The 20,945-nt window shown below is 44.1% G+C and overlaps 1 protein-coding gene across 5 annotated transcripts in view; it reads left to right on the top strand.

Moving 5' to 3' along the window:
* The window catches only part of HMBOX1 (homeobox containing 1), a 220,107-nt gene that overhangs the window by 101,522 nt on the left and 97,640 nt on the right, over positions 1-20,945 (top strand). The gene's annotated exons all lie outside the window — the stretch shown is intronic.

Genomic DNA, 20,945 nt, shown 5'->3' on the forward strand with positions numbered 1-20,945 from the left:
AGGTATGAGCCATCTCAAATACTCACATTGTTCTGTGATACATGACCGCCACCTGGCGGGCAGGTGAGAAATAGCTTATGTACACACATTTCTCAACTAGCCAATCAGGAAGCCTGGTGGGAAGGTATCTTAGAACAATGGACTAGTGGATATAAAAGCCCATGTGCTTTAAGAAAAAAAAGAACCCTCATAAAGACCTCATGGGAAGACCTGACATCGGAAGAAGATCTCTGCTGAATAACTACTCTTCCATCTTTTCAAACTTCCTAAAACTTTAAACCTCTAATCTTATAACTTCCTACATTCTCCCCTACTGAATCTATCACTTGCCCTATATATCAGTCTAAAGGCGTTCCACTGCCAGCTAAATCCACGGGAGAGTTGCCTAGTCTGAATTCCGGGTGTGGTGAGATATTTATTTGATTTTCGTATTAATTATTTTCTTTGTTGTGTGGAATCATAAAATTACCTTAGTGTATCATAACAATATTGGGTAGTTAGATATATGTAGAAAGATACTGTGTTACTGTTAAAAATTGTTTATTGCCATATTATAAAATTTTTCATCTTTCATAATTTATTGAATATTAATAACCAGAGTATCATATATCAAGGGCTTGATTCTTGCAATCCTATGGCCACGGCTTGTAAGAATATAACCTTTGAGATATTCGAAATTATTAATTATTAATAAATTTAATAAATATCATATCATTTAAAATTTGTGATTGATGTAATTAGTTAGAGACCTTATTATTGTGTCTTACATTGGTAGGATATATTTTTGATTGTGTGTACCAATATTCATTTATCACCAGTCTTTTGCGTTTTGTGTTAATATATATATAATTTTTGTACATAAATAAATTTTTATATTTATCTATTATAAGGCAAATTTTGTGTGTATGGTACGAAATCATATTGGCTAAAAGAATTCAAGGTATAATAATAAGTGGTGATCAAATTATCAAGGTGTCCAAATTATTGGTCTACTAAATATTTGCCGTATTTTAACGGCTGGAGGCACTGTAATATTTCATCTAAGGGAAAGGGACACGCCCTTTATAAATAATATATATCCTTACATAAACCACCACAACTCTATCCAAACCTAAAGAATAAAAATGCCTATAGATAAACTTTAGGGTTGCCATAGACCAGGGTTTCTCAACCAGAGTTCCATGTAGCCCTAGGGTTCCTCCAGAGATTGTTAGGTGCTTCTTAAGCAATGAGCAGTTTCTGACTCTCAGATATGTTCCAACTGACACCATTGACTACAAGTGTAAGGAGCATTCTTCCCACTGACCATCACACTAATGTATCATGAGTTGTAGATATAGTAATTTTTAGCAGGGCTTCCCTGAGACTGGAAAAGTTATTTCAAGGGTTCCTCTGTGTTGAAAAGGTCAAAAGGCTGCCATAGACTCTAAAGAAACCTCTGTTGACTTGTATCTTTAAGCTAATCATTTGTTGGAGCCATCACGAACATACCCAACAGTATGCACCAGTAATGTCACTCGAGGTCTACAGGCGCACTTGCATGGACGATCATTCAATACACTGGCCATCTTACACATTAAACACTTCCTTGACCGTAGGACGTCCTTGGGTTGGGGTGATTATATCGGGATGATGCCCGCAGTTACAGGCATCATACCAGTATCTAAATTTACAACAGCCGTTTCTCTTTTAGGCAGAAGTGATTTGAGTGGCTAAACAGACACTTGAGCACGACTGTAGGCAGCGCAAGTGGGCCCCCCTATCGCCCCCACTGCCGCCTTACCTGGGCTCACTTGTCTGATTGCAGAGCCTGGGACCACTGCAACCATGCAATGGTGACATTACACAGAGAGAGAGAGGAACTGGCATTATGAGGGTTTCGACACTCTACTTACCTGGCCATTAGCGGCCAGGTAAGCAGCCAATCCGATCGATCTGTGTCTGATCGGCTGCATTGGAGACCAGAGGAGAGATTTGGGGTCTAACAGAACCCAGATCTCTCCATAAAGAGGACCTGTCATGGCCCATGCTTTCAGAAGGGATGTTGAAAGCAATAAAGTTGATTGATTAAAAATAAAAAAAAATTAAAGTAACAGTTGTCACGGAAATTTTGTATTGTTGGTTGAATTTTAAATGTGTCATATATGAGTGTTATTCATATGTCTCTCGTGTGGCTTAATTAAAGCTCTGAAGGCTGCAATTGGGCCATGCGCATGTACAATGTATGTATTACAGTACTCAGCTCGGTAATGGATGAGATGGCGGATCTGCGCTTATAGACCGGCGTGTATACCACCACGGCATTCGATGCGAATGCCGCTGGCAGTAGACCGCGGGCCTGTATCCACATATCAGCAGCATAGTACCACATGGACTTCATAACGCAAGGCGCCAAGCGGTGTGAACTCCGCGTGTAGGCTTATGCATATCTTACAAGCCATTACCGACCTGAACTGTATCTTGGATGGATGTGTTTTAATAAAGATCGTATCGGGCCCATCCAGGTACAGACTGATGTTCCTAGGGGATGCTTGTACAGAGAATGAACATACTGCTAGGAGCTGGGAAATATGCTCTCCATAGAGGGCTCATGGGGGGGGGAGGGGAGAAAGTCTGCTGACCTCAGAAGGCTCATGGGGGGAAGGGGAGGAAGTCTGCTGACCTCAGAAGGCTCATGGGGGAGGACCAGTGATAGATAATAGGAAAGGCTATGCTCCAATCGGAATGTACATCCTGTGTATAGGCACTCCCCATTGCATTGTTCTGTGGGAGGGGTTTGACCTTATTCATGTGGGGGGGCGTGTGTGTATTTGTAATAAAACCAAAGGGGAGAATGAAAACAGCCCTTATGTGAATTCCAACAGCAGCCTTAGCGTGTCGTGTGATCATTCTAGGGTAACGGAGCTCCACCCCCCACATTTCAACAGAGCTAACCCATTTGGATGGGCAGGAATCGTGTAGTTTAGCTGCAGTCGTGGTAAGCGAGATTCGCACAGCTTTATGGGGGATTTCTGCGCATCCAACTGCGAGTACTCACGGTAAGGAGAAATTCGTTAAAGCGAATTTCCAAGACACAGTATAAAGATAAAAGTTTAAAATAAAATAATGAAAATAATTATAAAAAATGCTAAGCGCTCCCCTCATCCCCGTGCCTATGTGCAAAAGCGAGCGCATGGGTAAGTCCCGCACGCATATGTAAGCGATGATCACACCGGTAACCTATAAATGCTTTAAAAGTGTCACCTATGGAGATTTTTAGGCACCATAGTTTGGCACCATTCCATGAGCATACGCAATTTTAAAGAATGATATGTTTAGTATCTATTTATTCAGCGTAACATCATCTCTTTAATTTTATTGCACACAAACACAATATATAACCTAGTTTTTGTTTTTTTCCTTTTTTTTGTTGTTTTTCCTGCTCTGTGCAGTGATTTTGCACAGAGCAGCCCTGATCCTTTTCCTTTGAGGTCCACTCCGGTGCTCCTGGCTCCTCCTCCTCGAGCAGTAGCCATTGGATGTTATTGACAGAAGCGGGACTCGTTGCTGCCTCAGCCAGTGAGAAGGAAGACGTTATGGTGTTGCCTTCAGAGTACTGTATATATGTCATAGCAGCCCCCCTCCCCCAAAAAAAAAAATTAAAAGTCAGCATCTACAAAAACTGTAGCTGCTAACTTTTAGTATTAGGGCACCTATCTGTCCAGGAATCAATCGGTGTCCTCACCCCCAGCCGATTCTTAAATCGGCTATCGGGTGCTGGCACCACTATCTTGACTCAGGGAAATCGGCAGTTAAGCGTTGTGGCTTCACAGCCGGCTACCTACTGCGCATGCGTGAAGCGCACTACGCTTTGTGAATGAGTCCCAGTCTTCTGGAACCTGTGAGGTGTCCCAGAGGGCTGCAGGAGGAAGGAAGGGCGCCGAATGTCTGGTTCTGTTTGCCACGGTGAACTGAGCCAATAGTGGGAGTGGGTACCTTTCAAAACCAGTTATCTGCTCCCCCCCAAAAGGTACCAAATGAGCTAGCGAAGAGGGGGAGGAGGCAGATGAGCGAAACTTCCACTTTTGGGTGGCAGTCTGTTTCAAAGTGATATTAAAGCCTTGTGTTTTTTTTGGTTTTATAACAAACATGTTATACTTCCCTGCTATGTGCAGTGGTTTTGCACAGAGCAGCTCCAATCCTCCTCTTCTTGGGTCTCCTGCCAGAGCTCCTGGCCCCTCCCCCCATCTGAGTGTCCCCAAAGCAAGCAACTTGCTCTGGGGGCACCCAAGCCGCAGCTCTGCAAGTCCATTCACACACACACAGCCCCCTCCCTCTCCTAATTGTCTCCCACTGCTACCTCAGCCAATCAGGAGTGAGAGTCCCCGGAGAGACATCGCTGAATCTAGAGGGGCTAAGGTAAGTATTGGGCAGCTGGGGTGGCTGCTGCATCCAGGAGGTTTTTTACTTTCATGCATAGAAAACCTTCAGCCTGTAGAACCACTTTAACCTGACCCTGTGGCCAGGCTATGGACATTCTGTATTCTTACCAAGCAGTAAATGAGATTCAAAACAAATATTCACTTACCTCGAACCAGCGTTTTGTAAAGTGCAGAATTCTAGTTTCATCTTTTGAGTAAATACCATTTTAAGTGCATGCTAATAGTCTGCTGGCTTTGCTTGCTGCAACTTGGCATTGCATGCTATTGATGAGCCTGTCATCTACTAGGACCCCCAGAACCTTTTCCGTCCTCGATTCCCACCAGAGATTCTCCTAGCAGTAACTTGCATTGAGATTTTTAGCCCTCAAGGGCAGTAATTTATATTTTTAAATTTTATACTTTATCTGCCTTGTAGTTGCCCACCCCTCCTATTTTATTGAGGTCTTCCTGTAAAGCGATCCCCTGTAAGTCTTCATGCACATGGGACGTTTTTACAGCGGCTGTTTTTTGCTTTTGATGTTTTTTTTCTACAGCTAGTGAACCCCCCAGCATGTTATCCTATGTCCCCATGCATACATAGACTGTAATCAATGTTTTTTGGCTGAAAAAAACCCCCCAGGACTAGTGTTTTTTAGCTGTTAAAACACTAACACTGTTAATCGCGGTAAAACGCTGCAAACCAGCGCTTTTGGACTTTTTTTTTTTTTTTTTAACCAAAAAAATTTATTTTTTTTGGTAAAAAAAAAAAAAAATGTTAAAAAAGGTGACTTTACACAGCTAACGTTACCAGCCTTATTAAAATGCCCATTGTGCATGGAGCCTAAAGTAAAAGCACTCCTAGCGCCTAATTAGTTGCTGGATTGCTTTTACAAGCAGTGGAAGGGGTGCCCCCCCTTCCTGCTGCTCTCCCATGTGATCAGGAAGCCCAAGACTGAAGCTGACATGATCAATAGCTCTCCGTAGAGCTGAACAAAGACCGGAAAGTCCTTGATCATCTCTATGGTATTAGAAACCAGCAGTGACAAGTATTTTGGCACTTCTGGTTTCTCCAGATGTCAAGAAAGCCATTTTTAGCTTGGGAAAGCATCTAGTCATACCATTCTTGGTTTGATCCAATGCTTTTAGGGGCAGAGGAGAGATCTAGAGTCTAATAGACCCCAGATATTTCAGTAAAGAGGACCTGTCACTGTCACTTCTGGTTTCTCCAGATGTCAAGAAAAAGCCATTTTTAGCTTGGGATAGCATCTGGTCATACCGTTCTTGGTTTGATCCAATGCTGTTAGGGGCAGAGGAGAGATCTAGAGTCTAATAGACCCCAGATCTTTCAGTAAAGAGGACCTGTCACTGTCACTTCTGGTTTCTCCAGATGTCAAGAAAGCCATTTTTAGCTTGGGAAAGCATCTGGTCATACCGTTCTTGGTTTGATCCAATGCTTTCAGGGGCAGAGGAGAGATCTAGAGTCTAATAGACCCCAGATCTTTCAGTAAAGAGGACCTGTCACTGTTATCACAAGGGATGTTTACATTCCTTGTGATGGCAATAAAAGTGATACAAAAAAATTAGAAACAGTGTAAAAATATATATGTATTTTTTTTCTAATTTAAAGCGACCCCATCCCTCTGTGCTTGTGCACAAAGAAGATTGCATACGTAGGTCACACATACATAAGTAAACAGTTTATTCTCATATATTTTCCTGTCATTTCACTGTCATACAGTGGGGAAAATAATTATTTGATCCAAGAAAGATTCTGTAGTCAGGTGTCTTTTTTACACATAATGAGTTGTCATTAGGAGCACCTTCTTAAATTGGCAGGACTGATCTGTGTACCACATGAGCACATAGCCAGTCTGTGGGAGCCAGAATTATTGTCGGTTGGTAGGGGATCAAATACTTATTTTACTCCCTGAACTGCACCTCAAATTATAACATTTGTATCATGTGTTTTTTCTGGATTTTTGGTTGATATTCTGTCTCTCTCATTTAAACTACACCTATGATAAAAATTATAGACCCTTCATTTCTTTGTAAGTGGGCAAACTTACAAAATCAGCAGGAGATTAAGTAATTATTTCCCCTCACTGTATTCTCTGTATAGCTTCATTCCTGCAGTGACTTGAAAAACTGATATATTTTTTTTTTTTTATTTCTCTCTTTAGGGCTCATTCACACCAAAATGCAGTGTGGGAAACCTGCGATCTGTGTGTATTTCTCATACCGCATTTAAAACAAATTGGGTGTGCGATCTGCTGCAGGTGTCGGTGTGTTCCTAATGAAGCCTCAAATGCAAATCGCAAACGCAGTGTGTTTACCTGCAGTTGCTCGGTACAGGTGCCTTTCAAAGAATGCCTTGCATTTTCTCAATAAATGCAAAGCATCCTCTGATTGGATGAGGTGGAAAGCACAACTTCTCACTGCCCTGCCTCTCCACCTCATCCAATCAGAGGATGCATTGCATTCGTTCAGCAAATTAAAAGGATTCTCTGAATAGTGCTGGTACTGCTCGGAGAGGGACTTGGAAGCAAGTGGAGATCACTGGAGTAGTGGGGTCTATTTCAGTGATTTCCAGCTTCCAAGGGCATCAGCCAGTTTTGGTATATACATAGTTACATTGGTTCATACCATACCTGAAATTCTTTTTTAACCACTTGCCACCAGTCGATGTACGGGTACGTAGCTTGACTTCAAGCAGTTATACCAGCAGTCGGCTCTCTTGTACAAGCAATCCAAGCTGCTATCTAGCCGCTCGATTGCTTGTACAAGCTGCGGGGGAGGGGGGGACTTTTCACCCCCTCGCTGCGTTCCACTGCTCGCTGGGGCTCTCTTGTCCAACCAGGAGACCCAAGGTGGCTGGATGGACACCTGAACAAAGCCAGGATTGGCTTTGATTGGTCTCCACTATAGTAACCCAGGAGTGATGATCTGACATCACTTCTGGTTTACCCGGATGTCATCGGTGCCATTATCAAAAGATCAAAAGCATTCAAAAAATGCTTTGAATGCTTTTGAGGGCAGAGGAGGGATTTGGGGTCTTATAGATCCCAGATCCCTCCATAAAGAGTACCTGTCATGTGCCTATTGCTGTCACAAGGAATGTTTACATCAATAAAAGTGAAAAAAAAAAATGTAAAGCAAAAGTGTAAAAATAAAACAAAAATTAAATCAAAGATAAAAAGGTGAACACACGTATCAGTCCCACATGCACGCAAACAGCAATCCTCCCACACGTGAGGTATTGCCACAAATGTCAGATCATGGGCAGTAATTCTAGCACCAGACCTTCTCTGTAAATCCAATGTGGTAACCTGTACAGGCTTTTAAAGCGTTGTCTATGGATAGTAAAATTTACGTCATTGGATACTGTTGCATGGGTGTGCACAGGTTTAAAGCATGACATGTTTGGTATCTATTTTCTTGGCGTAACATCATAAAATTAGGTTATGTATTGGGGTTCTTTGCATTATAATTCAAAAAAGTATATTTTTATCCAAAAAAATTGCATTTGCAAATACCATGTTACATAAAAAATTGCAAAACCTGCCAACTTATGTCTGGGGGTTCTAACTAACTTTCTAACAAAAAATATTGATTGTTACATGTTAACATTATTGTCTGCCCTTATGTTGTAAAGCGCCGTGTAAGCTGTTGGCTCAATTATAAATCCTGTATAATAATAATAAAAAATGCCGGAAATGGCCTGGAGCCCGAGTGGTTAAATCCTTTATATCCTTCCAAAATGCACCCTACCTGCCTATCCATGGCTGGCCTAAATCAGATCTGTAGACTCCTCTATATTCTGTGTATGGCCTGTGCAGTGGGCTTCTCTTGTAGACATCTGGCTGGCTGTACATACAATGTATGGGGAAGAGATGTTCTCGGAGAGTCCAAGGTGAAATACTGGCGCCGTGACAGCGGATTATTTTGTAACTTCTGTGTAAATTAGCCTCGGATGTAGATTTCTCTTCCCGTTCCATAGCTGGAGTTGGATATTGACTCAAGCTGTTCCTGTACGGCTGCCTTGGACTCTTTGATTACATTAGAGTCAGGCCTTTGTTCTGTGGCGTATCCATGCGAGTGCCTTTTGTTCAGACACTCCTTGTGCTGCACTCTTCATAATGGGAACTGACAGATTGTTGCCTTTCCATTTCGGAATTATTTGCAGGCATAGCAGTGTTTTAAAGGCACAGCTCTTGGCATACACAATCTATTAGTGCACAGATTGTCTTATTTCCTTCTGTCCTCTGGCCATATCAGATGTCTTTCCAAGACGAGGAGGTGGGGGGAGGCTTTTTAAAGACGTAAAGCACTGCGCGACAGGCAGCATTTCTTATTTTTCATGGAGTTGGGATGTCCTTACGGTTTCTACCTCAACCCAAGAGATGCTTGTAGGCTAATCGACTTCTGCCAAGAGGTCACCCTACTGGGGGTATGTGTGTGTAAGAGTGGAAGGAATGCTAAGGGACGTATTTATAAAACAAAATTGCAAATCATTTGATTTTTAGGTTTGGATCGGGCAGGGAAGGGTTAAAACCCCTGGCATTTTATTTATATGCCATCTCTGTTCCCAGTCTTAAAGCAGAACTTCATCTGAAAAGAGAAGCTTCTCTGATCCTCCTCCATAATCCATCCTCCCTCATCATTGTGAATTTTTTTTTTTTTGGTACTCATAGTATCTCTGACCTGTACTTGCTCCCACCTCCGCTCGCCTTAGCCTCCCCCTCCACCCACAGTGACCTGGGACACCTCAGATGTCCCTGGAGACAGCAGGACCGTCTCGTGCATACACCTTGGGAACCCTGCTGTGAAGCTCAGCACCAGCTGTCTTCCAATAAGCAAGATGGTAGCCCCCGGGGACCCAAAGACCAGCTAAGGTTTGGCCTGGCTGAGGACAGCTCTGGATCCCTGGACTGATAAATATCCTTTTATTAAAAGTCAGATGCTACAGTATTTGTTGCTGCTGACTTTTCATGTTTTACAACTGGGTGTAGCTCCTCTTTAAGCTGGCCATAAATGTATTGAAATTTGACCGGTTCAATAGGGACCGGCCAAATAACAGTCCATCAATGGATTTTCCTATTCAAGAGGTTGATCTAATGATTGTTTCCTTCCCAAAGGGATTGTTAGGTTTTTTTTCCTGTTTGATCAGTGCTTGCAGCCAATTGGCTGCAGCTCTGATTAGTGTATTCTGCCAGAAGAGGACAGAATGCCTCCCACTGTCAGAATGCAATAGCACAGCGGGGAGGATTCTCCATCCACCACATTTGTGTGGATGAGGGAATCTGTTCAGTTTTTTTTTTTCCTCTCATCAGCCCTCTTTTGGAATGTGGGAGGAAACTGAAGTGCCGAGATGCAACCAATGCAAAGAGAACATGCATACTCCATATGTCCTGGTCAGGATTCAAATATGGGCCCCAGTGTTGCAAGGCACATGTGCTAACCACTGAGCCATTGTGCTGCCCATAAGATTTGCTTTCCCATTCATTCCTATAAATCCGGGATTCTCAACCAAATGTCTACAAAGACTCTAAGACAGCTTTTCTCAACCAGGTTTCCGTGGAACCCTAAGGTTCCCCCAGAGCTTGTTAGGGGTTCCTTGTTCCCTGAGCAATGAGCAATTTCTGCCTCTCAGATAAGTTCCCACCGACACCATATATTTGTAGCTATTTGTAAGGGGCGATTCTTCCCACTGACCATCACACTAGTGTATCATGAGTTCTAGATATAGTCATTTTTTCGGGGGTTTCCTGAGACCAGAAAGTTATTTCAGGGGTTCCTCTGTGTAGAAAAGGTTGAGCAAGGCTGCTCTATACATTGAGTACTAGTTCAGTCAATCTGATAAATGTGGTTCTAGGTTACAAATACCTTGCAGTCAGCCATGAATTGTCATAATACACGGATGATTTCCGTTCCATTCCTACTACATGAATCATCTGACCTTACTCAAGATGGCCACAGCCAGAAATGTTAGGGGGTGTTTTTCTAAGAGATTTCTCAGCAAAATAAAACGGAGACATGAATGGATGGGGGGGGGGGGGTTGCTTTGGTTATTAAAAATTAAGTGTTACTGTGTTTAATGAAGTAAAGTATGCTTGTTATACTCACTGTGGAACCTAAAGGGTTAAACCTCCGTATTGTGTAAAAAGGCTGTTGGACCTGTCTTCTCTGATCCTCCCCTTCTTCCTCAGTCCCCAGTCCATCTGCTGATAGTACAGAGCTCTAGGAGTCACTCTGAACATGCTCAGTTAAATGTGATACTTTTTTTTTTTTTTTTCTTTGGGAGGGTGCATGTGATCAGCACAGGGCCAATAAGCACTGTCCAGACAGAGGGTCAGGGGTACAGCCTCATAGGACAGTCAGAGGAGAATGAAAACTCCTCCTACAAGATTAACCAGTGTTCGGCTAGACACTGATAGAAGTCACAAGACTGCTCTAACTGCTGATGAGAAAAGGTATTTAGCAATTTATATTTACTACAATAATTGCAATTCCATGTTCTGTGTACTGTGGGAGACCAGATATAGTGAATGCAGGGACCGGGGAGACCAGATATAGTGAATGCAGGGTCCGTGGAGACCAGATATAGTGAATGTAGGGTCCCGTGGAGACCGGATATAGTGAATGCAGGGTCCCGTGGAGACCGGATATAGTGAATGCAGGGACCCGGGAGACCGGGTATAGTGAATGCAGGGACCCGGGAGACCGGGTATAGTGAATGCAGGGACCCGGGAGACCGGATATAGTGAATGCAGGGACCCGGGAGACCGGATATAGTGAATGCAGGGACCCGGGAGACCGGATATAGTGAATGCAGGGACCCGGGAGACCGGATATAGTGAATGCAGGGACCCGGGAGACCGGATATAGTGAATGCAGGGACCCGGGAGACCGGATATAGTGAATGCAGGGACCCGGGAGACCGGATATAGTGAATGCAGGGACCCGGGAGACCGGATATAGTGAATGCAGGGACCCGGGAGACCGGATATAGTGAATGCAGGGACCCGGGAGACCGGATATAGTGAATGCAGGGTCCCGGGGAGACCGGATATAGTGAATGCCGGGTCCGGGAGACCGGATATAGTGAGTGCGGGGTCCGGGGAGACCGGATATAGTGAATGCGGGGACCGGGGAGACCGGATATAGTGAATGCGGGGTCCGGGGAGACCGGATATAGTGCATGCCGGGTCCGGGGAGACCGGATATAGTGCATGCCGGGTCCGGGGAGACCGGATATAGTGAATGCCGGGTCCGGGGAGACCGGATATAGTGAATGCCGGGTCCGGGGAGACCGGATATAGTGAATGCCGGGTCTGGGGTTCAGTACCAATTTAACAGAGCTTATGAGCATAAACAGAGCAGCAGTTTACCAACCCTTGGAGTGTCATTTAGATGGCCTGGAGAATTGTTAGATAATTTTCTTATTAAAGTGTATGTAAACTCAAAAACAAAAATGTAATATATTGCAGCTTACTAGATCTTTGTATGCTAGCTGTATTAGTTTCCTTTTTTCAAGCTTCTATTGCTTTATTTTCACCCAGTGATTTGCAAATAACATACATCCTGTCCCTGGGTGACTATGTCACTACTTCACTGTTTCTATGGCGGGGGAATCATGGTTGTCTCCTTAGGCTGCCGTCATGATACTGCTACCAACATGCTCATATCACTTCATCTCCATTACATGGGGACGGGGCTTTTGGTAGATGACAGAGAATAGCTGGAAAGGAAGAGATCCTTCAGGGCAGCTCAAGGGTGGTGAAATGGACACAGCATTTCTGGCAGGTTCAACAGATACTTTTAGTGTTTGCCAAAAATGCACTGTGCTACTTTAACTGGTAATTGTGCGATCATGCAGCGTTGTACATGGATAAAATTTGTATGATTTTTTTTCACACAAATAGAGCTTTCTTTTGGTGATATTTGATCACAACTGAGACTTTTATTTTTTTTACAATCTAAATGAAAAAATATTACTATAAAACATATCCATTAAAAAAATCTAATTTCTTCATAAATTTAGGCCAAAATGTATTCTGCTACATTTCTTTTGTTAATAACTAAAAAAAAAACCAATAATCCCAATAAGCGTATATTGATTGGTTTGTGTTAGGGATGCACCAATACCCTTTTCTGATCAGCGAGTACAAGTACCGACACTTTACCGTGAGATTTGCATGAATAAAAAATATATGGACACAAATTTCACCGCAAAGAATAGCATGCGATTGGGACAGGAATGCTATTCCTGTTCAATCGCATGCGGTTTCCCCACTGCTCCTGTTTGAAACCAGGCTTATCATAGCCCGAGTTCACACAGGAGCGGTTCAGGAAACCTCCCGGCACCGATACCATGCTGGGAGGAGAGTGGAAGGGAAGGGTGTGTGAGGGTGTATACCTTGGTGTCGGCCATCAGAGAGTAGCAGATGTCCTGGATGCAGCTGTAGGAGAGGAGATAAAGCCGCAGGATTTGAAATCCCCTTGGCTTTCTCTCCTCTTTTTGCAGGGATGACTCTTTGGACTAAACGACTTTTGATTGGTCAGCACCATCTCAGCAATTTGAAATCCTTGTGGTTTTCTCTCTTCTACAGTTGAGAGTCCAGAGCATCTTCCTCTATCCTCCGTCTGATAGCCGACACCAGTATATACATCCCCAAACGCCCTTCTCACCCACTCTCCGCTCACTTGCTCCGCATGGGATTAGTGCAGGGAGGTTTCCCGCACCACATCTGTGTGAACTCTGGCTGTGACAAGTGTGTATTATGTAATGCTTTATACCAGGGGTCTCCAAACTGAGGGCTGCTTATGGCCCTTTGCTACTCTTTATTCCTCCCACTGAGACCAACAATGGGGCAGAACTTCATCCATTGAAACCAATGATGGTGTACTATTCTTCCCACTAGAACAAATGATGGTGTACTATTCTTCCCACTAGAACCAATGATGGTGTACTATTCTTCCCACTAGAACAAATGATGGTGTACTATTCTTCCCACTAGAACAAATGATGGTGTCCTATTCTTCCCACTAGAACCAATGATGGTGTACTATTCTTCCCACTAGAACAAATGATGGTGTACTATTCTTCCCACTAGAACAAATGATGGTGTACTATTCTTCCCACTAGAACCAATGATGGTGTACTATTTTTCCCACTAATACCAGTGATGGTGTCCTATTCTTCCCACTAATACCAATGATGGTGTCCTATTCTTCCCACTAATACCAATGATGGTGTCCTATTCTTCCCACTATTACCAATGATGGTGTCCTATTCTTCCCATGGAAACCAATGATGGTGTACTATTTTTCCCACTGGAACCAATGATGGTGTACTATTTTTCCCACTAGAACCAATGATGGTGTACTATTTTTCCCACTAGAACCAATGATGGTGTACTATTTTTCCCACTAGAACCAATGATGGTGTACTATTCTTCCCACTAGAACCAATGATGGTGTACTATTTTTCCCACTAGAACCAATGATGGTGTACTATTTTTCCCACTAGAACCAATGATGGTGTACTATTTTTCCCACTAGAACCAATGATGGTGTACTATTTTTCCCACTAGAACCAATGATGGTGTACTATTTTTCCCACTAGAACCAATGATGGTGTACTATTCTTCCCACTAGAACCAATGATGGTGTACTATTCTTCCCACTAGAACCAATGATGGTGTACTATTCTTCCCACTAGAACCAATGATGGTGTACTATTCTTCCCACTAGAACCAATGATGGTGTACTATTCTTCCCACTAGAACCAATGATGGTGTACTATTCTTCCCACTAGAACCAATGATGGTGTACTATTCTTCCCACTAGAACCAATGATGGTGTACTATTCTTCCCACTAGAACCAATGATGGTGTCCTATTCTTCCCACTAGAACCAATGATGGTGTCCTATTCTTCCCACTAGAACCAATGATGGTGTCCTATTCTTCCCACTAGAACCAATGATGGTGTCCTATTCTTCCCACTAGAACCAATGATGGTGTCCTATTCTTCCCACTAGAACCAATGATGGTGTCCTATTCTTCCCACTAGAACCAATGATGGTGTCCTATTCTTCCCACTAGAACCAATGATGGTGTCCTATTCTTCCCACTAGAACCAATGATGGTGTCCTATTCTTCCCACTAGAACCAATGATGGTGTCCTATTCTTCCCACTAGAACCAATGATGGTGTCCTATTCTTCCCACTAGAACCAATGATGGTGTCCTATTCTTCCCACTAGAACCAATGATGGTGTCCTATTCTTCCCACTAGAACCAATGATGGTGTCCTATTCTTCCCACTAGAACCAATGATGGTGTCCTATTCTTCCCACTAGAACCAATGATGGTGTCCTATTCTTCCCACTAGAACCAATGATGGTGTCCTATTCTTCCCACTAGAACCAATGATGGTGTCCTATTCTTCCCACTAGAACCAATGATGGTGTACTATTCTTCCCACTAGAACCAATGATGGTGTACTATTCTTCCCACTAGAACCAATGATGGTGTACTATTCTTCCCACTAGAACCAATGATGGTGTCCTATTCTTCCCACTAGAACCAATGATGGTGTCCTATTCTTCCCACTAGAACCAATGATGGTGTCCTATTGTTCCCAATAGAACCAATGATGGTGTCCTATTGTTCCCACTAGAACCAATGATGGTGTCCTATTCTTCCCACTAGAACCAATGATGGTGTACTATTCTTCCGACTAGAACCAATGATGGTGTCCTATTCTTCCCACTAGAACCAATGATGGTGTCCTATTCTTCCCACTAGAACCAATGATGGTGTACTATTCTTCCGACTAATACCAATGATAGGGCGCTACTCCTCCTAATGACCATCAACCCTGAGGCCATGTGTATTCTCACGGACGCTGGGGCCAGGTCATATTCTATCCTCACTGGCCCTAATCCGGCCCTCCTAAAGTCTGAAGGACCGTATACTGGCCCTTTTGTTTGAAAAGTTTGGAGACCCCTGCTTTATACTAAAAAAACTTTGCAGGGAGAAGAAACCAAGAGATCATTCCCTCTGTACAGAGCCCTGTGTTGATTGTCAACACAGGACTCTGGGCTGTGATTGAACACAACCGCTCAGCAGGTCCCAGCCAATGATTCATGTCCAATCAGATCCGGGAGTCGGCGGGCAGGGGCACGTGCTCGCGCCCTGTACACGGAGGAAGCCAGTGGCATACAGATACATCGCTGTGCCTGTACAGGTTGCCCGTCATCAGAGGGTATTGGCAGATGCCATGCCAAGAAAAGCATGCTTGCTATACTCACTGTGGAACCTAAGGGGTTAATACTCTGTATTGTGTAAAAATGCTTTTTGAGCCTGACTTCTCTGATCATCCCCTTCTTCCAGTATCCTCTTCTTATCTCCTGATCAGACATATCTGTGGAGTCACTCTGCACATGCTCATTTTGGTGTGTATTGCAAGGTCAGGGGTATTGCATCCTCCTAGAGCAGAAAGAAAACTCCTCCTACAAGCTTTAACGTGCTGGGCTGGACACTGATAGAAGTCACAAGACTGCTGTAACTGCTGATGAGAAAAGATATTTAGCCATTTATATTTACTAAATTAATTGCATTTCCATGTTGTGTGTACTGTGGGAGACCAGATATAGTGAATGCAGGGTCCGGGGAGACCGGATATAGTGAATGCAGGGTCTGGGGAGACCAGATATAGTGAATGCAGGGTCTGGGGAGACCGGATATAGTGAATGCAGGGTCCGGGGAGACCAGATATAGTGAATGCAGGGTCCTGGGAGACCAGATATAGTGAATGCAGGGTCCGGGGTTTAGTAACACTTTAAAGTGTAACTAAGCCCAGGACCCTGCATTCATTATATCTGGTCTCCCACAGTACACACAACATGGAATTGCAATTAATTTAGTAAATATATACGGCTAAATACCTTTTCTCATCAGCAGTCTTGTGACTTCAACAGAGCACATGTTAAAGCTTATAGGAGGCGTTTTCTTTCTGCTCTAGAAGGATGTGAAAACTCTGATCATCTATCTGGACAGTGCTGATTGGCCCTGTGCTGGTCACATGCACAATCCCAGGAAAAAAAAAAAACCTCTCTAGCAATACACACCAAACTGAGCATGTGACCACGGGTTCAGTCTGTATCAGGCGGATATTTCAACAAGAGGAGGGGCAGAGAAGACAGGATCAAGCAGCGATTTTACACAATGCAGAGGATTAACCCCTTAGGTTCCAGGATGAGTTTTCATTCTCCTCTGACTGTCCTATGAAGCTGCACTACCCCTGACCCTCTGGACAGTGTGATCACATGCACCCTCCCAAAGAAAAAAAACAAACTTTCTAGCAATACAAACTAAACTGAGCATGTGCAGATTTACTCTTAGAGCTCTGTACTATCGGCATATGGACTGGGGACAGTAGAAGAAGGGGAGGATCAGAGAAGACAGGACCCAACAGCTTGTGTTTAAAAAAAAAAAAACAAAATGTGGAGGATTAACCCCTTAGGCTCCACAGTGAGTATAATAAGCATGCTTTACTGCATATACAGACTGATTTTACTGTTGTGGGTTTAGTAACTCTTTAAGCTGGAGTGTGCAGGCGCTTGGTATTGCACCCAACATCCACTGATCACAGTTGCAATGCTTTGCAGGCTCATTTACAACATATTATTATTATTATACAGGATTTATGGCGCCAACAGTTTGCTCAGCGCTTTACAATATAACGGGAGACAATACAGCAACAATACAGTTCAATACAAGAGGGTTAGGAGGGCCTGATCCTTGGAGCTTACAATCTAGGAGAATTGCATGGTTTTTTTTTCTTTAGTCTTTGTGCCAGATGTGTTGGGCCGCACTGGGCAGCCTTGCAGTTCACAACACCACACTGTGGTTGCATGCACTAAGAGCCCAGCATGCAATACTGCTTTCAATCCCGTATGGTACAACTCAATCTATCATATTGCTCTACGCTACGGGCAATAGAACTTTACTGAAATAGAACAAATTCCAGCAAAAAAAAGGTTACAGTGGGGACTACTTTTTACAAAGTATCGGCACCTCTGCCTTCGGACACCAGTGGCTGTGCAGTAGTGCCCCCTGTTGGTGTGGACAATCCATTAATAGAAATAGTTGTGGTCAGAGGTCATGTCACAGGTTGGCTGGGAGTGTACTTCCAGTACTTTGGATTATACCTCTGTATGATGACCGGCCTGGGCCAATGATAAATCACCATGATAAACTATCAGCAATTTTTACTTTGTCTTCTCCTTAACGCCTGCTTCCCGCGAGACATTGACGTTAACCTCTGTGCTGCTGAAGCAGAAAGTCAGTATATGAAGGATTTCACATGTTAACATCAGACTTGTCTTTGGATTCACCTCCCCTCCGTCTTCTCTGCCTTGTGTTTCAATTAGCTGCCATCTCAGACATCCCTATTGACATCAATCTTTATACCTCGGAGATTCTTCCCGTCTCGCTTCTCCAAGATACGGCATTCCAGCCAAGTCTGACTAATCTTTATTCCGAATCTATACCGCTTACCCCGGCTCGTCGTCTCGGTGCGCTGTGCTCCCGACGCTCTTGCTGGTGCAACTTCAGGGTGCGATTGTACCACACACACGGATCCCATGTATCGGCTTTGTTTAACTTCGGTCCGAACTGATGAGGATAACCTTGTTCTGCTGAGCGCGCTGGTTTTCATTTTTTTCTGCTAGCTGTCATTTCGCTCTGCTTGTCTTTTGTTACGCAGTATGTATCGGGGCCATTGACATTGGAAGGGGATATGTGTTTATATATGTTTTTTGGGTTTTTTTTTTTTAACTAGATTGCATTTTTCGTCGTCCTGAGTTTAACTAGCACATAACAAGGAAAGAAACAAGTGCAATAGGGAAGCAATGTTGTCATTTTATTTGCAGGATTCAATATATATATATATATATATATATATATATATATATATATCTATCATGTGATTTATTTTTTTTTATTATTTAGTTTTTTTAATTGCCTATAGCAAACAGTCAGAATTAACATTTCATTTATAAAGTAGGTCTATAGCAAATATATGGAAATTTTGACTTGTCAAATAGAGAGAGCTGTTCTGGTGACAGCTAAAGTCTCTTTCAGACTGGCGGTAATGCTTACTGCTTCCTGAAAAGCGATCTGCAGTGGATTCCTTTTCAAAAGGTGTTGTAGCCGCAGCTGGCAGGTGCACAGGAGCCAATATTGATTGTCTTTTTGTTTTTGTTTTTTTGTTAATTGCTGAGCAGCAATACATTGGTACAATTATACATGGGCTCCTGCAGACACTTCTTCCAGTTCTGTGTCTGTACCAAGGCCCTTATTTTCCATTATGGAACTGGAAGAAGTGTAAATAGACTACGAGTGTGGTAATCACCATACCTATGTTCCATTGATACCTAGAAGTCCCTCTGCTGCTATGGCAGAAAGTGTTCAAAATTTATTCATTCACAGATTTGATGCTGTGCCAGTGCCAAAAAGTGTCAGGAGGCTCCAGGGAGGAGAAAAAGTGACAGGAGGTGCCAAGAAGGAGAAAAAGTGACAGGAGGTGCCAGGGTGGAGAAAAAGTGTCAGGAGGCTCCAGGGAGAAGAAAAAGTGTCAGGAGGCGCCAGGAAGGAAAAAAAGTGACAGGAGGCGCCAAGGAGGAGAAAAAGTGACAGGAGGCGCAAGGGAGGAGAAAAAGTGACAGGAGGCGCCAAGAAGGAGAAAAAGTGACAGGAGGCGCCAGGGTGGAGAAAAAGTGTCAGGAGGCTCCAGGGAGAAGAAAAAGTGTCAGGAGGCTCCAGGGAGAAGAAAAAGTGTCAGGAGGCTCCAGGGAGAAGAAAAAGTGTCAGGAGGCGCCAGGGAGAAGAAAAAGTGTCAGGAGGCGCCAGGAAGGAAAAAAAGTGACAGGAGGCGCCAGGGTGGAGAAAAAGTGACAGGAGGTGCCAAGGAGGAGAAAAAGTGACAGGAGGCGGCAAGGAGGAGAAAAAGTGTCAGGAGGCGCCAGGAAGGAAAAAAAGTGACAGGAGGCGCCAAGGAGGAGAAAAAGTGACAGGAGGCGCAAGGGAGGAGAAAAAGTGACAGGAGGCGCCAAGAAGGAGAAAAAGTGACAGGAGGCGCCAGGGTGGAGAAAAAGTGTCAGGAGGCTCCAGGGAGAAGAAAAAGTGTCAGGAGGCTCCAGGGAGAAGAAAAAGTGTCAGGAGGCGCCAGGGAGAAGAAAAAGTGTCAGGAGGCGCCAGGAAGGAAAAAAAGTGACAGGAGGCGCCAGGGTGGAGAAAAAGTGACAGGAGGTGCCAAGGAGGAGAAAAAGTGACAGGAGGCGCCAGGGAGGAGAAAAAGTGACAGGAGGCGCCAGGGAGGAGAAAAAGTGACAGGAGGCGCCAGGGAGGAGAAAAAGTGACAGGAAGCGCCAAGAAGGAGAAAAAGTGACAGGAGGCGCCAGGGTGGAGAAAAAGTGTCAGGAGGTTCCAGAGAGAAGAAAGTGTCAGGAGGCGCCAGGGAGGAGAAAAAGTGTCAGGAGGCGCCAGGGAGGAGAAAAAGTGTCAGGAGGCGCCAAGGAGGAGAAAAAGTGTCAGGAGGCGCCAGGGAGGAGAAAAAGTGTCAGGAGCCTCCAGGGAGAAGAAAGTGGCAGGAGGCACCAGGGAGGAGAAAAAGTGTCATGAGGCGCCAGGGAGGAGAAAAAGTGTCATGAGGCGCCAGGGAGGAGAAAAAGTGTCATGAGGCGCCAGGGAGGAGAAAAAGTGGCAGGAGGCACCAGGGAGGAGAAAAAGTGGCAGGAGGCACCAGGGAGAAGAAAAAGTGATGGGAGCCTCCGGGGGAAAAGAAAAAAACTAAAAGGAGGTGCCAGGGAGGAGAAAAAGTGTCAGGAGGCTCCAGGGAGGAGAAAAAGCGTCAGGAGGCGCCAGGGAGGAGAAAAAGTGACAGGAGGCGCCAGGGAGGAGAAAAAGTGGCAGGAGGTGCCAGGGAGGAGAAAGACATTTCCTTAAGAGCTGCCAGGTTGAGGAAAAAGGGGCAAGAGCCACTGAAAAAAAGAAGAGGTGACAGAAGCCGAGAGGTAAAAAAATGACATGGAGCTTCCAGGGAGAAGAACCTCAAGAACCTGTAAGGGGGGTGGCTTGGCACCTTGTTATATGTTCATGTTACACCACAAGGCTTCATTCACATGGGTATACTTACGCGTACTTGCGAAGGGCTGTGTTTTGCTAGGTGCCATTGTCATCATATATTCACTTTGAATTACTTTGACTCACTGACCTAGGGTGAGCCTTCTGCTTGTAAAGTCAGAGGAGAGTCTGAACTACGGAACTGTACTCTTCCAGGTCAGTGATCAGAAGGCATTGAAACTTTTGTAGTCACAAGAATCTGGCAAATAACATGGACTTGGACTGTCAAGGTGGACCATTTCCCAGTAGAGGTGACAAGTACACTAGACAGGAGTCAAGCATTTGAGCTACACGTTGGTGCATTCATGATGTGCGGTGAAGGATGTCTGTCCACATAGCGTTCTAGATAAAATG

The sequence above is a fragment of the Staurois parvus genome, unplaced genomic scaffold (genome assembly GCF_062004578.1).
Source record: "Staurois parvus isolate SC_StPar_1 unplaced genomic scaffold, SC_StPar_1.0 ptg001016l, whole genome shotgun sequence".
Taxonomy (NCBI): Eukaryota; Metazoa; Chordata; class Amphibia; order Anura; family Ranidae; genus Staurois; species Staurois parvus.